Below are 20,046 nucleotides of genomic sequence, written 5' to 3'. Positions count from 1 at the left end.
CTCAGGGTTTTAGGACATATGGCTTTAACATTGCATTTATCAACTGTACCAGGAAGTCTGGCTTACAGGCTATTTTCCTTTGTGAATCTATTTGGACATGGAGTACATTATTCAATTAAAAGTACTTCTTTTTCAGCTTTATTCCACTGTTAATAAGGTACTTGAAGCCAAAAATAACATATTTCAGCATAATATGATCGTTTAGATAAGGCTACATTGATTTCTAATATGTTATTATGAAGCATGGTCTCTGTTTTGCAAATAACCAGTATAAGGCTTGCTTGACTACACTGGCAACATTTCTTAAATGTTTTTATGCTTTTCCAGTGATATTTCACTTGAAAACAGATGCTGTTTATGTGTAGATTTGTGCTGCCAACACCTGTCAGAGTTTTAATTTTACTGCTGAGATGTGAAGAGTTTTTGTGATATATATATATATATATATATATACAGTGCATATGAATATTTTCTGTTTTTGGTTTAAGATTGCAGTGTGTAGTATTTTATAGGACAAGTTTTGACTACCTGGTATCTGTGACAGTATTTGTTTACCTAAGTACTTATCATTTTGTAATTGTTAACTTGGATGTGACATACTCAGGGTTTTAATTTTGACTGGTCAATGATTTATTTTAAATCTGTAATGCATTATTTCAATTGTATTTTCTGAGGAAGCATTGTATTGCACAACACGAAAGCGCTTACAATTTAATAAACATTGTGACAAACTGAAATGCTGCTAAACCAGCTAGCTGGAATTTTGTAAATAATTATATGTCACTTGAAAATATTAATATGGTTTATATAGAAATGTGACACTGCCAGCCCAGCAACCTGGAATTTTGTAAATAATCATATGACATTTGTCAATATTAATATGACATGCATGCTTGTCTTACAAATGTAAGATAACAATATGTTATGTGTATATTAAACTACTGGTGCAGAAGTGTGTGCTGAAGTGTAGGTTACGTACTGAGCTTCAAGAATGTAACCACAGTGTACCCTGCTGGAAAAAGAGCAGAAATGTGTATAAACTATATGCCTGTGCAAATGTATGTTTTCATAGTAGAAGTTGGAACATACAGAGTTAACTTGCAAACTCAGAGAAACTAAGTCAAGAGTTTTACGATTGTGTTTATCTCAGCAAGAAGACAGGATGCCTACAGTTAAAAGTTCTTTCTATTGTCTGGACACAGAAATAATTACAGGTTTCAACTGTAAAAGTGTTTAACTGTTTTATGACTTCCAGTTCTAGGCAAACTTCTGAGAGATAAGTAATTTTGACACAAAGGTGCTAAATTTTTAGTTTCTGTTAGCCTGGGAACTGAAGGTAGAGGTGACAAAGAGTGATGTCATCCAGCTGACCCAGCAGTAATGTTTTGATATTAATTTGGAAACCCTCTCAGAGAATTTGCATTTTGTATTTGCCTTTGGACCTGAACACATCCATTCTACACTTCTCATCTATATTTACCGTACTCTGTAAGTAAGGCTTAGATCATAGTATCTCTCTTAGAGATAGATAGGAATATAGTAAGATTAGTTTAGATGTTTTCTGTATTTATGTGAGACTGTCCTGCAATGTTGTGATTCTGAACTCTGTGTCACTGTGCTGAGTTATTGAGTATTGTCTTGTTCTTTTATTATTTATTATTACATATATTTAAACCTTTTAATTGTGGCTGGCTTGTTTAGAGATATTTAAGCTCTTAGGTACTTGCATATGTATTTGGTGACACTGTATAGGCCATTCCTAAATGGCCTTAAAAGTCTTGGTCACACTTACCATTTGGATAATAGTAACATTACACAGTAGAATTGGTCACCCTTGGTAAGGGCCTTATAGTAGCTGATAAGTAGTGGTTGGTGGCAGCTGGTACTACCATATAATCTGGGCAGAAGAGGGCTTAGCTAGTGAACCTGTGCCAGCCTTCCCCAGGAGTGTCTGTGTGCTTGTATATAAATCAAATCTCAAAGTGTGTGTGTGTGTGTGTGTGTGTGTGTGTGTGTGTGTGTGTGTGTGTGTGAGAGTGTCAGCTGCTTGGGCAGGGACACAAAGCACTGGTGGGGCAGAGAGGGTGGTGGAGGTTTTGGCTAGACCACTCGGCTGAGATCTGAACTATGTCCTCCTACTTCCTTCCAGGGAGAAGGGCAGGTCCTAAAATGCACATACTGGAACTACAGTAGTTTGGAATCCTGACAGCAGAGAACAAACTTGTAGGGTGCAAATAGGACACAGGCAAACTTAGAAACCAGCCAACTGTACTTTTAAGAATAGAGGGACACAAAAACTGAGTAAAGGGAAGGGACTACGATTAACTCCTTACATAAATGTACTAAAGCCCCCACGACCTCTCAAACATAGAAACAGCTATGCAGGGAATAATTGCTTTTTGCAACCTGTAAGCAGTTTTTGATATGGGCCACTTACAATGACAGGGAACTAGTGAAGATTTGTAGCACAGCAATGCATATAAGTACCTGGTAGCACATCTCCTGCAGTTTGCACTGATAATAAATAGGGTTAGTAATTAGTTGAGAAGTCTTGTTCCCACAATTTCAGATAAAAAGCTTTCTTCGAATTCAATGTCTGGAATGAAGCAGTTAGCATTAGTACCATAAATCTCTAGGGACAAAAACTCAGCTCAGACTAATATTACTAAACAGAATGATTAAGCAGCATGCCAGACTACAACTGTAGCTATGCCATGTATTAACTAGGTACAGCATCATCATGTAAAGGAAGGAAAAGTTGCAGCCTACCAGAAAACGTAATTTTCTTTCAACAGCTGGTTTATATGGTTCACAGTTGTCTATTGGTAAAAACAAAAGAAAAACAAAAAATGTAAGTCTTAAGAGAGATGCTCCATTACTGATCCAAGAAAATGGTATTCAAACATTTGTGCCACCATGGTGATATTGAAAGGAAGTGATATTTTGTGATAGGCTACAGCTTTTCCCCTTTTATTACATGATAGTGTTATCCCTAGCCAATACATCACAATGACAGCACAACAGCAGCTCTACAAGTTGTGTGTTTCTCTATTGGAAAGTCTTATAATCAAACATTAAAATAAAACTGTCAACTCACAATAAAAAAGCATTGTAACAGAAACTGGGGTATGAGTAGACTGAATTTCTACCTTGACACATGGAGACCTCATTTCAATTTATTCTCAATGTTTTTATGAAATGCCTAAATGCATGAAGCAAAACAAACACTTCTCTTCTGCTGCTCATGCACAACATTATCTTAATAAATAGATTTTAACTGAAACTTTTACTTCTGTGATTACTGTTTGATCCATGACCTTCATGGCTGTTACTGCACTTTCAAAAATATAATAGATTTGGTATTTTCCTTTGTGTTTCCATGCCTACTGCTGATTCACCACCTCTTACACAGGAGTGTTTACCTTTTTAATCTATTCCTGATAAATGACTGGGACCAGCTAACGGTGAAGTGTGGAAGGGACATCAAGTAGTCCAAATACGCAGAAAAATACAGGTCTGTTATTTTCAGGTGATAAAATATGAGCAACACTTGTGCTTGCTATAAAACTAGATCACCAACCTTCAACCAGGTAAGCTGAACTGACATCAATGAGTAACAGACTCCTACAGAATAGAGTTTAAAATAAGTGATACAGACTGACACGGACAAGAGGAGACATAAAGGAAAGAAGAATTTTAGAACATTATTTGTCTTTCATTTCAGCATCATATTGAAAAGCTTACTTTTGCTTTTGTGAGGTTTTACATATACTGGCCTGGTTTCTAGCTGAAGGTGGAAGTCCAAGAATTACAGGGATTCAAACTCCCCCAACATATACATAAATGCATTTGTGGAATAGTAATACCGTTTTTTTTGTTTGCTACAACAGAGAACCTTTGAATTCTTGAGGTTCATCTGTAAACACTCCATATAAAAAACTCACCCTCAAGCCTGCTGGCACAGAGGTAAGAAGTTTGTCTTTACTGAACACCTGAACCCAGACTAAGGAAAGATCTATATCTGTCAGATGGCCAGCTCTAAACTTAAAGTTTGTGCAGTCCACAATTTTTTTCAGCAGCGGGGACAAGAAATGAGAGGGTATATAACCAATGTGCCATGGGCCACAGGCTCAGTGAACCTTGGATGCCCACATGTAGATTCAAAGATTCAAAGAAACTTTATTGTCATTTAAAAAACACAAGTGCTACCTAAATTAAATTTCGAGTGTCAGCTCTTTTATAGGAGAAAACAAACACAAAAAGACAGACATGATAGGTATTAAAGAATAAACAATAACTATAGTACAAAAGTAAATATCTAAGTAGCTGACACACGTTTGTACAATCTAAGTAGCTGACCCGCATGCTTGTACAAGAAGCCATCTGTGTGACATTCTCACAATACTGAAAGTCACATCCCTGTGGAATCAGTGGGGTAAAGGCTCAGCTAGGTTTGATGATCAGCTTTGTTTTTCCACCTGAGTTGATGGTGCTTTCTGTCACTGCAGAAAATGCAGGAGTATACCAGGGAGCATGCTGTGTGTGCCTCAAGGATGGGGGAAATGGAGAATTTCAAAGGTACAGCCATAATGTGAGCCCAGGACAAACTGGTGGGAAATACAGATGCATCCCCAATTAAAATAAAATTTAAAAATGCTTTTCAACAAAAAATGGTGATCATGCATACAAGTTAATCTGTAAAAGTAACAAAAACAGGAAAAAAGTCTAACCAGACAATACAGAAAACATTATAATGTCATTATCCAGCCAAAGATAATGATATCAAAAGAGAAAGAAGAGAACAAAAGGACTTGTGGATCAAATGAAGAGTCACAAAAGACGGAATAAGAGGGCAGGAACATAATAGCAAGGAAGGGTAAAGAAAACATGGGGAGGGGTGAAAATCCTTAGTGCCAGAAGCAATGGTTTAGAAATTATGTATGACTTTATTTTTATTTGCTGCATTTACTTTTGGCAATAAAGTAAATGAAACAGTCATAGATAACCATTTTTAGTATCTCCAAGGTCAGTGCAGTGGCACAGGAAGACAAAATGCAGCAAAAGAAGAGGCAATAGAAGGGCATACACTAGGGATATAGCTAACAAAATAAGCAGGTGCATACATAATAGCACATATGATTTGATTAGAAAAACACACACACACATTATATATATATATATATATATATATATATATATATATATACATACATACACATACATATGTGTGTGTGTGTGTCTGTTATATATATATATATATATATATAGTTCTATTGTGTATGATCAAACTAATTTAATGTTGAATTGAAAACACAGTCAAAACAGTCGCATATTCTGGGAAGGTTTTTATGAAGGTAAGGTGTAGGGTTAGGGTTGAGAGAAGGGGCAGTATTACAGTAAAGGTTAACACTCATTACTAAAGATACAGCACTGAACATTACCCTGCTATGTTCATGTTGGTCCATGATAACAGAGGCCATCACTAGATCATATACATACATATAAATATATATTATATACTTATTTATAAAAACAAAGCTATGATTGACTTCAGCCATTCAGGTACTCATGGATATGTTGAACTGTCACTCCCAACCTGGAAAAACACTGATCAAATTGGCTCAAATGTAATCAGCAAAGGCCTGCTGACCAGTTAACATTCACTCAGGAGATGGGGAATAGCAGACTGCATCAAATGCTTCAGACACATCATTGAACACTGCCATACTATGCCTATGTTGGTCCATGACGGAGGCTATCTATTACTTGATCCCAACAAAAATCAGTGTGGATGAAACTCATCAAATCAATACTTTTTTCCCTACCTTCTACTTTCTGAAAAATAAAAACTCCTGCGCTGGGTGTTCTAGAGGCCTGTATCTCCCTTCCCCATTCCCACTTATATAAACCAAATCTGGATCACACAACATTGTGGAAAGTGGAGAAAAACAGAGGGTAGGAAAAGTCATTATTTCAAATAGTTTTGTCCATGAAGAGTTTTTCTGTGATAATCAACCTTGTTTCCCCATGGTGATAGTACCGTAACAACATACACTATTTTCAAGGGTCTTGGGCAATACTTGGGGAACTGAGGCTGCTCGATATTTTTCAGTGGAGGAGGGTTATCTTGTTTTGGGATAGGGCAACTTTAAAAATATTTCCTCGTAGCAGGTATCACTTTCTCTTCTAAGCTGTGGCATACTTGGTTGTATAGCATGTTAGATGAACAGTCATGCCCACACATGGACCTCAACTTTGAGGGGTACAGGAGGAGTTCTACAACATTGTAGTACCTTGCATGAAGCATTCTATGTGACTTATATCCTTTGATACACACCAGCTTGTTGGCTAGAAGTAATCATGAAAAAGTATGATTAATGTGAAGATTTGTTTTTGTTCTGTGTGTGTGTTTATCCTCTCTGAGTGCAGGGATAGCTTCCAGCTTCCCATAAAAAGGATAAAACTGATCGGAAAATGAACAAACTGCTAAGGTTAAACATTAAGAATTCATGAAGCATAAATATTTACAATGTGAGAGAATCAGCAGCCTTCTTAGCATCAGTAAAGACCTTATTATTAAAACCTCATCATCACCATTCTAAGAACACTGTTTGAAAGGTTTAAAGAAGCAGTTCAGGTTTATTGACCAGACCAAAAACAGTATTGCTTGGTGAGATGGTTTAGTATTTGGACATTTTTTTTTCTCATGCATTTTAGAAAAAGAAAGCCAGAAATCCTCTAGTAGAAAGCCCCCATTATGTAAGGAGGAGGACTATATCAACAAATTACTGAATGTTGGCCATGTAACAACACTGTAAAGAGAACTAAAATTTAACCATGTACAGTATAGAAAAGCGATGCATCTGAGGCAGACACCATCTATTGCTCTCACCCTATTCTGGACATTTTTACAGCAATTTCCTAAGTCCATTAGTGGTAGTTGTATGCACAGAGAATTTAGAAAGCTAAGTGGATATACTAGTTAGCACTTTTGGCACAGGCAGGAGGAGCACAGCTGAAGTAGTCTCTGAATGCTTCAATGACTGAGCTAATGGCTAGTAATGCAATGACTGTTTATGAGAATGATGCTATTATCTCAATGAGTTTTTTTTTTAATCCAGCAAAGGGGTCAGTGTGACTCTAGAAATATTCTGGAAATGTAACAGAGTCTATTTTTTCAGAGGTATTCAGCCTTTACTTCACATTAATATAACTACGTTTTGTTTCAATCTTCTGTTTTGTCATTCAGTAGCATGCACGATGGCACTGTACACATCTCATTCAAGGTAATCAAGGGTAGCAAAGCAGTTTTTATCATCTGAGAAATCATCAGACTTCACTAAGAATATCTCTACATTCTACAGTTCCAAAAGTGACCAAACAGTAAAACTATGTTCTCTTGAAAACTCATTCTTTTATTCAACTTTTCTGCTTTGTCTTAAATAAGCTGCATTAACTGTGGTAATAAATTCAAATTTCTTCCATTCAGCTTAATTCTATTTTTATGAACAGCCTGTAAATCATGTGCAACTGCATAAATGTCCTGACTGTGCAGTGTGCTGCAGTACTAAATCGTTTCCTTTTCCCTATAACAATCTCATGCACATTATAATTGTGGGTGTTTTTAATTAATTGATAGTGCCATAAACTGCCTGTTTTGTGAGCTGGATCAAAAGATAAATGAGTTACATTAAATTAAAAGTGCAGTATCTTACTAATGCTAACAAATTAGGCTTCCTTTAAGCCGTAGCATTTTTCTGTTCGAAGCGATCGCTGGCTAATTACCATGCAGATCCTGCTGCTGTCAGAGCTGCTGTGCTAAATCAGCTTTTCAAAGGCAGAATGCATTTCCCTCTATGATCAATTAGAAACCACAGCAGTGTACTGACTCTGGGATTATTTTGAAAGACAGTCATCTCCCCAGTATTAGCGATTCATCCATAAATAAATTCAGCTTAGGTGCTTAACGTGCTTGCCAGTAAAATTCCAAATTAATATTGTAAATATTGAAATCAGAGAATTTCAATGTGTTAACTGGGCCACTATTTTTTTTCTCAACACAGACCCCTACTTAATCTCTATTCATCCTTAATGAGCATTTCTAGTATGACCCTGACAGTGTACTTCAGCTGTGATAAATTATCTGAGTAGTTCAATTTAAAAAAAAAAAAAAAAAAAAAAAAAAAAAAAGGAACCCTGAGTGCTAATTATCTCAACAGACCTGCTTAATAACAGGATTTCTTGTCAATGATGGCATCACAGCATGGGTGTCATTTGTAATGAATCCTCAGGCCCACCTTGGAGGCTGGCTTCGCATAATGATACTTTATCCACCATATGTAAATCTGGGAATCATTGCACATGCATGACCTTTTACTGGGATGCTGACAAAAAGATGAAGCTAGCTACACAGAAACTTCCAGCATCAGACAATTACAAGCTGCAGCTTGAGAAAGTGGGAGAGCAGTAAGATACGGCCATTAGTGAGGCCAGTCTAATTGACAGCACATCCTAATACCCCGTTATGTGTCACCTTACAACACTGCAATACTGACAGAGAAAAATAGGGAGAACAACAAATGAACAAGCATGTCTACGTGTGCACGAGTGGTTGTGTAATGGCATTTTTCACAAAATCTAGAATGACAGAGGTCAGGACAAATTCTCAGCATGCCACTACAGCTCTCTGTCCTTCCTAAACTTCATATCAGTGAATCCATACAAGACAGGTATTTAAAGTAACTATAGTAATCTGTTTTTCTTACATACTGAAAATGAAAATCATGCCGCCTGATTTTGGCTAGTGTAAGACGTGAAATGATTTCTTGTAATGGTTTATCAAAGAATATAATAATCAAGAACACTTATCACAGCTGCCCAAATTCTTTGATCTATAAAAAACATAACAAATAAATAAACAGAAGGACTACGATACTGTACGTTCCAATGAAATTATGTCATTCTATGTGTTTTGCACAGCCACCATTATTAATTACAATGTATACAAAAACAGATGAGGGAAAACACTGCTGCCAAATGGACTCTTAACAGAGACGAAGGAAGTTTACATCATTTAAATACTTATGCCTAGCACTGACGTTTTAAGTTAATATCCATGTCAAGTTCAATAATAATACGGAATAAAGTATGAACAAATAATTTTTTATTTCTAGCAGCCTAATTAATTCTCCTGCATTTATTTATATCTCATCAGAGCAGATCCTATTTCACCCCTACAGCTCTTGCCCTTCTCTACTTTGGAACTAAAAACTCTTTTGTTACTGTCTCATACAACCATGAACCCAGGTGCTATGTCTACCAACACTGCTTTACTGTAAAAGCTTTCAGACATTTAATACTGTTTCAGTGTGGAAAATAATTACCCTCTGAATTCTTCCATTCCATCAAGTTTTCTGTTACTATGCATTTTCCATCCACACACTTTTACTCCCCTTGAAACATTTATAGCTCTTTCCTTGTATCCCTGCCTCTTCTGCCCTTAGATGTTTTAGCATCTCCATGTGAAAATCAACCATTACATCACTTCAAGTCACTTTCCTGCATCATTCACAGCTTGACATAAGGGGTGCTATTTGCAGGGTAACCAACACAAACTGTCTGGTAGTTAGTGCAGAGGATTAAGGTTGTGAGCTGTAACTGAGCTGCTTTCTGTAGTCAAAGGTTTGATTTCATCATCCTCGGTTTGTTTACTGTGTGATTCTGACCAAGTTACTTAACTAGAGAGTGCTCTCAGGTCAACTCTGAACAAAAATATTTGGGTCCACTAAGTTAATACAAAAAAACAAACAAATAAACTAGCATCCATGTTCCTTTTGTTAGTGCAGATACTAACTCAAAAGTAATTCAAAATGTCTGCTGTAGTTTTCTCCAAACTACTACCTTCAAGTGATGAGATTTGACTGGATGGATATAAGGAGGCCTCACAAAGTAAAAGAGTGGTTACTAGACAAAAGTATGCTTCTGCGAGAATTCACTACCTACAAGAATATGGCTAAATTCCACTAAGACACTATCAGGATGTGACAAAGAAACTGTGATAATGGGTGTGGGGTAGGCTAAGCTGAAGAAATGTTCTTGCTCAACATTTTGTGCTACTACCAAAAAGAGAAATAAGTAACTGTCCATGTTCAGCATACTTGTGTTACAGAAACTGGATTTTTGAATTACTTCTCTCTTGACCCCCTAATCTTGTGTCAGGGTCACTTGTGTTGCTCTACAGTCAGTCTCTGTATTTCTCTCTTAAATGTGCACAGTTCTACATTTCCTGAGACTAAACAACAGCTGCCATTTTATTTATAAATCCCTGAATTTTCTTATACATCTTGTATAGCCACTCTGTGGCAGCCAAACTGTGCTCTTTGCTATGAATATTAATGCATTTACACATCAGCATACCAGTTTTGCCAGTGTTCTGAAATGTCTCATAAAAAGGTATGATAGCTATTATTATCTGAACTTTGCCGCATGGGTCCATGAACTATGTTGATGGACTTACATATAGATACTATGAGGTACTCATTTGTGATGCTAATAATAATAATAATAATAAAACAATAACAACAATAATAATAACAATAATAAAGAGGCAGGAGATGGGCCTCATGACAAAAAGAAAGGTACGGAGACTTAGCATCTTGGAAAATCCATACAAGAATTGAGAATTATCCTGAACTACACATTTCAGCATGCCACAGAATTATTAAAAAAAATCGGGCAACTGTAGAATAACACAATACCAGTGAGCTTTATATAAAGTTCTTAAAGAGCACTGCTTCTGGTATTGAGCTCAGGGTCATCCACTACTCCAACATTTTCTTGCTGCAAAGGCGGTTGCTACCACATTAATGATTATACTATGGTAGAAAGCTTCTCTGTGGCTGTGCCAGTGTGTGTCGTGGGGTGTGCTGGAGGAAAATTATCATAATATGGTGGCAACAGAGACAGAGTCAAAGCTCAATTGTCAGTAAAACTGTTAGATCATGCAGAGGTTAACTCTATAAGCTGTAGTGTGACCTTGAGGAAGTCACTTAACCAGACAGTGGTGGGAGCGACTGGGAATTTGGGCTAGGTTCCTCAATGGTCTCCTGGACTGCAATGCTAGTAACTATCTATGAACAATATCTATTTTAGAAGAAATGAATTAGCCTTGTGGTAGTCTTCTCACTAACCTAAAGGTGAAATGTTCGAAACTCAAGTACTGTTCTTACTTTGGGGGTTGGGGGTTAGAGTAATGATTAAGGTGTTTATCTCACAGACAGAAGATACAGGGTTTGATTCTCACCTTTGGAAAGCCTATTAGCCTAGCTAATTTCCCTTTTGTTTGTAAAATATAAGAACACTGGGAACATGTTCCACACTTATACGTTCCATATCTTTAAAGGAACTTAACTTGTCGCTGTATCTAACAGTTTCCAGATGATTTTTTGAAGGTTTTATCCTTCTTATATACAATTGTGGGTTTATCCTCAATAAACTTTGCACACTATCACAAAATAAAAAAACTATAAAATAAAAATTGGCCCCTTGTTTCTTTTGATAGAGAGTGTGCTAAGTTTATTGGGATAAAATCAAAATTGTATACATGAAGGATTAAACCTTCAAAAATCATCAAGAAACTATTGGATACAGTGACAAGTTAAGTTCCTTTAAAAGATATGGAACTTGTAAGTGTGGAGGGTTTACTATGGCAACACTAAAACTGCCTCGGTCGACTGGGACATGGATAAAAGGCAGTTTCCCAGGTAGGCAGAATGCCGACCCAAAATTGATCGAGTTACACTACAGCGAACAGGTAGAGTAGGTAGATCATTTTGGTTCAACATTGTGCAGGGATGTCGTGCTTCAGTGAGGAACAGGGAATTAGTCCATTTCCTCACTGTAGTGCAATCTCAAAGTTGGTATATTTAATGTACAGGGAGTGTGGGGGGCTCATAGCCCCCCTGCAAAATACTAGAAGTAATGTACCGTTGACTGCAGAGTTCAACGGTACGTTAATGTCCATAGCAGGAAGTGAGTGATGTCACCTGCTATGTTGAATACATCGAACCATGGTGATTGATGTATTCAGTTTCACTTTGGGTTTACATTCAAAATTTCATATTCAGCATTTCAAGTCGACCTTTGTTATTGGCCGACTGAAGCTGATTCGAACTTTCAATAGTAAACCGTGTGGAGCATGTTCCCAGTGTTCTTAAATTTTACAAACAGATAGTTGTAATATTAATGGTGCTTGTTATACAATCAAAGGTCATTATATTTATTTAAGAACGAATATAGTATATTTAGCAAAGTGTGAACACTATCCAGTTTACTATGTGGGAAAGACCAAAAGGCGTCTTAGGGACCGTATTTATGAACATTTACCGGATATTAACAAATGTAATGTTTTTATTGCTTTGTATAAACACTTTTCTGAATATAGTTTTCACCATTTTACATTTATGGTTTTGTATCAAATTCACAATGATCAGAAGGGTTAGTATTTTGAGGAACATTTAAATTTATGTGAACTAAAATGGCAATTAAAATTGAATGCTACGAAATATGCAAGTTTAAATGAATCCATTACTCTTTGTTGAAGTTCAGAAGTTACAAAGTTAAAGCATTTTAATTAATCAATAGTTTTAATCGATTGAGGTAATTCATGAATTCATTGGTTGATGGGATATGTGATTTTAGCTGAATGGTATTTAAATCTTTTTACATGACTGTATTTTGTTTGGATGACGTTTCTAAAACAAGAAACAAAAGCACTTGACATTAACATATGATAAAAACAGTGAAGCTTTGCCTTTGCAACAGAATTTTTTGGTATATGTATGTATGTGTGTGTGTGTGTGTGTGTTATATATATATATATATATATATATATATATATATATATATATATATATATATATATATACAGTAGATATAAAAAGTGTACACACCCCTGTTAAAATGCCTGTTTTTTGTGATATAAAAAAATTACACCACAATAAATCATTTCAAACTTTTCCCACCTTTAATGTGATCTATAACCTGTACAATTCAATTGAAAAACAAGATAGACAAATATAGATGGATTCACTTCAGAATATCGAAGGTTTAAAACTTCGAATTTCATTTGGTTGAGACCATATTATTGAAGTTTCAAAACTTTGATATTATAAAATAAATACAAAAACAAAACTAGGTTCCCCAACGTTTTTGCAAGGGGGCAAGCACCCCTGCACCTCCCACATAGGAGGCTGTGCCCCCCTCATCCCCACTACATAAATATACCAACTCCAAGATCACACTACAGCAAGGAAAAGGGAAAATTTCCCATTCTGCGCTGTATGGAGATCTCGTTCAGAATTTTGAAGTTTTAAAACTCCGATCATATGGTCTCGACCATATGAAATTCAAAGTTTTACACACCTTCAATATTCTGAAGAGAACCCATATAGATATATCTACCTATATATGATTATATTATGTATGATCAAACTTACTTAATGTCAAACACAAGTGAGTGACATAAAGAAGGTCGAACATATGTAATATTTAATCCCTAAATACTGAATCTGTAAAAAAAAAAATATATATATTTTTCTGATCTTTACACCCTCCACTAAAATAGCTTTTAATTTGTCTGAATAGTGGTAATGTTATGGGGCAGGGTTACGATTAGCATGCATTACTAAGGTGGTGCAGGGAGCTTTCAAAAGTCTGACATACAAACATTAAACTTTAATACAGCAAAGCAAACCATAAAACAAAAGAAAGAAAAAAACAACAATTTAATTTCATAAAAACAACATTTCATTGTGTTTCATGCAGGGGAGCAAGTAATACCAGCTTGAATCCTGTATCTATCTATCTATCTATATATATATATATATATATATACACACACACACACACACGTACATAGTCTGCTTATATGGCATTTTCAGGTGGTATATGCAGCTACCAACTACTCTGCAATCTTTTTTTTTCAGTAATGAGATGTACAAAATGTTCAAATGTTTGGTTGGTATATTCACTTTCCATATAAATAGATTAGAATGCAAAAATGCATGTATATCTGTGGGTGTAGGTGTGTGTGTGTGTGTGTGTGTGTGTGTGCATGTATGTGTGTATATATATATATATATATATATATATATATATATATATATATATATATATATACCATATAGATCAAAGTTTTGAAACTTCAAAATTTAAATAAAAAAAATAAATGAGACCAAAGATCAAAGTTTTGAAAGCCCCCCTGCACTCCCTGCCAATTAAATATTCCAACTCCAAGATTGGACTACAGCGAGGAAAATGGTAAAAATACTATTCCTTGCAGTACGGCGATCTCCATTTAAACGGTTCAAATGGTCTAGACCATAAGAAATTCAACAGTTTGAATGTTTGAAATTTAGAAGTAGACCCACATACATATGTATGTATATATGTGTGTATTATACATATATATATATATATATATATATATATATATATATATATATATATTACAGTAATATGTTTATATTTTCAAATGTATAACCTACGTTGCAGAGCACTGACGCTCATCAGTCACACCACATCGACCACTAATACATCACATACTATGTCATCACAACAACAGCCAGGAGCTACAAAGCACTGAATGAAGTGAAACACACCATCACCACTTTGCTACATGTACATGCTCTGTCAGTCAGAAAAAGAACTGAGAAAAGGTGGGACACCTTTCTATTTCACCATAATGTGTAACACAAAACATCAGCCTCCAATCAATATTCGCAAATGTAAACTGACAAACTACATAACACAACTGAAATCCTAACAAACAATGTACGTATTATGGGCATAACAGAGATCGGAACCTTGTTTTCTGAGGGGAGGTTTGTAATAACGTTAAGATCTTTACCTCACAGATACAAAGTGCAGTGTTTGATTTTATCCTCTTGTTATTGGCTAAGCTTGTAGTAGTCTGCAGACTGATAGCCTAGTATCTACCTATGAACAAGTAGAAAGCCAAAGAGTCATGAAATCAAGTTCGTAGTGTTATAACACAAGATGTTTAATGTCGACACACAAACCATTCTGTTACATATATATCCTAATCCTATTTTTCTTTTAGTCTGCATACTGTTTCATATCCACTTTATTGGGCTGTGCTGACCACATAAAGTGCTAGCTGAATTTGGCTGCATGTAGTTTTAATGAAAGGGTCGTCTCATTTGTGTTTTTTCTATAGTACTTTTAATGGTTTTTTTTCTTCAAGTTTTTTGCTTTTATTATTATTATTACTATTATTACTTTATTGTTTTCATTTACCTTACTCCTAATTAGTGTAGATATTTAGAAACTGGTAACCATTTGAAATATCAGGACCCATAGTGCTGAGACTGAATGGCCAAATATCTACACTTAAACATACCAAGTCCGACACTGATTTTTCTCAGAATATTCTATCCGAGGAATGGAGATCTTGAAGTTAAATTATGATCAGGGTATGTGGCTTGCCTCTCGTATCAGGGGGTGCAGGGAAGCTTGCCCTCTTGTAGAACAAGAAGTTTTTAGAAGTGCGATGCTTGATATTCACTCTTTGGCACTTTTGGTCCTCTTTTTCCTGTTTGTTGGTACTTGGCATTTTGAGTGCTAACATTTCAATAGGGAGCCTTAGAAACTGTTTCATTTTACCAGTAATGTCAGTTTCCACTTGGCTAGTGGTGGTTTTCTTTTACTCTTAACTTTATGATTTATACTGACGCTTTGTGTTTTGGTGGTTTAGTTTTATATTTTTGTGTATATATTTTTTTCTATTTAACTGTGAATGGGGCTGAGTTGCAGTGACTGGTTATTCCATAAGAAAGAATGAGAACATGCTAGATCTAATGACAATGTTCACAGGATGGTGATACATACACACTGCTACACTACAGGGATTGATAAACATTTATCATGGTAAACTGTTAGCATGAATACATATACGGGATGCTGTGCCCACTCAATTTCTGACTATTACCACTCTGTCATCATGAACATCTCCCTTTGAGTAACAGGGATTGGGGTGGGGGTCACTGTCACAGCCACTGCTTCTTGTCAGGCAGTGTTTGCATCCAATATGTAAACCAAGGAATCTGGACACAATTAACATATTTTGTGACTTGAACACCTTTCCAGTAGTTGTTTACAACTTGTATAGTCCAGTTTACGTAATTAATATTACACATAGTCAGTTCTACAACAAACCACAACAGAACTCCATCTACACTTTCCACCAAATCAGTACTCTGTCTTCAGGCAGTTTCCAGTTCTGAACAGTAACATTGCGTATAATGCTACCCTCCTCCTAAGGAATACATTCTTATAGGTCTCCATAACAAATTAACTAACTAAAGCCTTTAAAATTGATAGGTCTCTATAAACAAACAAACAAAGTAACATCTAATCTTCATGTATAAGTAAATATATTATAAATCTTCTCCAACTATACATCCATATCTCTAACATTATTCTTCAGTCACTCAGTACATAAAATGTACATTTAATATCTTAGCCATATGACCTTGTTACGATATCCGTGAAAGTCTACAGCTCAGAAAGTGCAAGATATAGTCCCATAAAAATCTTCTGAACAAATCCAGTTAGCAGGTAGATGTCTGCCTCCCACAATACCTTTCTGATGCTAGAAAAGTTATGAGCATCCAAAAAATAAACTGTCCTTTGGCTTCAGTAGTACTCCTTGATATGAAACTATTACCGCCAAACAGAGGTTCATTCCAAGTAGCAGCAGTCTCTTAGGAATTCCTACCATCACAAAGGTTAAACATAAGCTTAGCTACCCAAACTCCCATACAATCAGGGCCTTCCACCATAGAGGACCTCTTTTTACATACTAAATTGCTAAACCCACCTCCTATATCATTTTCAGAATAACTGCAATCAACAAATGGAAGAATGTGCATTAGCCAGGATAGTTGTTGCATTATATATTATGTGCACTTAAAGTTTCATTTTGTCGAAAATTGGTCGAAAGTTGTTTGTTAAATTTAACTGTTGAGGCTGCCCACTAAAGTGTGCTAGCCTGTGTAACTGATTTATTTCTGTTTCCTGCATTTCTGTGTGCTTTCTATCTCAAAAACAAAAAAAAACAAAAAAATATCCTTGTTTTCCCGCCTCTCCTTGACTAGTTTAGACCAGTATACAGGCTTTGCTGTATTCTGGGCTGTGGTGTAGTTCCTGTGGTGTCCATTGCCTTACTTGGATAGAAGGAAGTTTCTTTGCTCACCAGTGGGAGTGGGGAGCCTTGAGCAGCCTATCTGTCCCTGAAGGAGTGACCTCAGCACAAGAGCTTGTAGTAATTGGTTGTTTTGGACCATTTCTAGCTCTTCTGAAGTTCCCTGTTTAAAATCCGCGTTTGCACGGCTTTGCGCGGTTGTGCGCATAGCTCAGCGCCGGTTAAACAAGGTTAATCTTTTCTGGCTCTGCCAAGTCTGCTCTTCAAATTTTCCCTTAAGAAAGCTCTACTCTTATAATAATCTAGTCTAATCGCTTTATTATAAGCCTAGCACTTGTTCTCAAAACCTCTCTTCTAAGTAAGCACTCGCTAACTAAAGTAAGCACTACATCCACCTACCTTCCCTGTGAGTACCCACTTTCCTTAAAGGCACAGCACTCCCTTATAATATGTCGAGTGGTAGATTGCTGGCATCCTCTCTGGTTCAGCTGGTTAATCTGGGAATCTTGAGACAATGCTTACAATTGTCTCATGTACACAGACAACCCTCTCCTCCTCCCAACAAACACAAATACATGTGAGAGATGCAACTATATAGCCAAACTGGAGGCTGAACTCTCTCAACTCAGGACTGGCAAGACTAGACAGGAGGAGAAGGTAACCACACACACACCAAACTCAGTCCCACATAGACCTACCACAACTGCAAACCAAACACATAATAACACAAAGACATACTGGGAGGCTCTAACAAAAAACTTACCAAAACAACAGAGGCTCCCAAAGCAGACACCCAAAAATTCACCACCTCAAAACATAACACATGCATCACATACTTCAATAAATCAGTGTGTCAAACAATCACAGCCCTTAAGGCCAAACACCATGCCTGATACACTAGTAATAGGTGACTCTATAGTCAGACACACTGACGTTCCGCTTACCAGGCTGAACAAGGAGAGGGTAACGGTGAGCTGCTTATCGGGAGCTAGGATCCACCACATAACACATGTACTCAGGTCACTCCAAAGCAAGTACAAATATGACTCCATCATTGTCCATGCCGTGAATGACCTGAGTCTCACCTCCCTGGACTACATGAAAAGAGACATAGAGGAGCTCTCTGATTATGTAGCCCAGGCTGGTATGACCCTGACCCTGAGCAGCATCTTGCCCTCACCAAGAATGATGCCATAATACAAAGACAAGATGACCAGCTTTAATAATTGGCTCAAATACTTGTGTCATTCTAGGGGGATCCAATGTCTGTCTGCTTGGGATGACATGCTGGACAAGCCACGCTGCTTCGCAAGGGACGGCTTGCATCTGTCACCACTGGGCTTCTGGATATTGGCTAAGGCTCTTGCCACCCCCATAGTGCCCTTTTTAGGCAAGGCTCAAAAGACAAACCCACCTCCTTAGAAAACAAAAATGGAAAAAAATTAAGGGTAATGCTGCACAATGCCAGAAGTCTAAATCTCAAGATGCAGGCTCTCGAAGCACTCATCAGTATGGAGGACATCGATGTCTGTGCAGTAACTGAAACCTGGTTCAAGGATCCTGAGAGCACCCCAGCACTACCAGGCTATACCTCGTACCATGCTTTTCAGCCCCAAAACTCGGGCCAAACCAAAAAGGGAGGGGGAGTGTCCATATTCATCAAGGACACCCACACCTCCAGGTTAGTGGCAACACATGAAGCATCAGAGACCATCCAGTTGCAACTAACCATAGGCAAAACTGCTATACAACTGGTAGCATGTTACAGACCACCCTCCCAATCTCAGGAACCCCACTCAGCCTTCCTGAAGACATTGGAGGATATGAATGTCTCACCAAACACCATCATATTGGGAGACTTCAACTACCCTAACATAGACTGGTTGCATTATTCTAGCCCAAACACCCTAGCCCAAAGGTTCCTGGAATTTATAAATTCAAACGCAGTGGAACAGCTAGTCACCTCTCTCACAAGGGGAGATAATATACTAGACCTGATCATCACAAACATGGGGACAAAGTGCTCCACACCGGAAGTATACTCTTCACTAGTGAGATCTGACCACAAACTAATCACCCTGGATATACATACCCCACCTCCACCCCCAACACAAAAGACTACAGTGAAAAACTTCTCAAAAGCCGACTTTACGCTTCTTAAAACTGAGATGGTATCCTTTAAGCCCACTGGGACAGTGGAAACCACATCCCACAATGCAGAATCCTTCACAAATGCTTTCTACGGACATCTCCAAGAATGCATGGATCATGCAATCCCAAATAAAACCAAGACCCTCTCCACCAAGGGCAGGCATCCTGTCTGGTGGACCCCAGCCATAAACAAATTGTATAACAAAGAAGGAAGCTACTGCACAACAGAGCAAAATCCCATAAAGAGAAGGCATCTCTGATCAGCACTAGTAGAAAGCTACGTTCTCTCATAAAACATCCAAGGCCAACTTTGAGAGAAAAATCGCTATGGACACTAAAGATAACCACAAGGCCTTCTTCAGTTATGTTAGAAACCTGGGCGGAAACCCTCAGATATGTTCAGAGTTAGTTCACAATGACAAAAAATACACTGAACCCACAGATATTGCCAACATTCTGGCAGACAGGTTCAGTGCAAATTTCTCCCCTCCCTCACCCCCAAAAGAAGAAATACTTATCCCAGCTGAATATAACCTTCCCTGTCATCTCAGATGTCCAGGTTAGAACCGCCCACAGCAAAGCTAAAAACACAGCATCAATGGGACCTGACGGTATCCCGGGTTGCGTGCTATGTGAACTCCAAGAGGAGCTAAACCTGCACATAAAAATGC

General features: G+C 37.2%; 1 protein-coding gene across 5 annotated transcripts in view; it reads right to left on the bottom strand.

Moving 5' to 3' along the window:
* JAZF1 (JAZF zinc finger 1) overlaps positions 1-20,046 on the bottom strand; it is a 1,846,146-nt gene that overhangs the window by 695,724 nt on the left and 1,130,376 nt on the right. Inside the window, exon 2 of one of the 5 annotated variants that reach the window (XM_044066809.1) lies at positions 2,770-2,819. The exons of the other annotated variants lie outside the window; for them this stretch is intronic. The gene's annotated coding sequence lies outside the window, so the exon portion shown is untranslated. The remainder of the gene's footprint in view (positions 1-2,769; positions 2,820-20,046) is intronic. 5 annotated transcript variants of the gene reach the window in all.

The sequence above is a fragment of the Protopterus annectens genome, chromosome 3.part1 (genome assembly GCF_019279795.1).
Source record: "Protopterus annectens isolate FY-2018-M chromosome 3.part1, PAN1.0, whole genome shotgun sequence".
In the NCBI taxonomy this organism is placed as follows: Eukaryota; Metazoa; Chordata; order Ceratodontiformes; family Protopteridae; genus Protopterus; species Protopterus annectens.
Note: the sequence above shows the minus strand (reverse complement) of the source record. Positions and strands in the feature narration are given on the sequence as shown.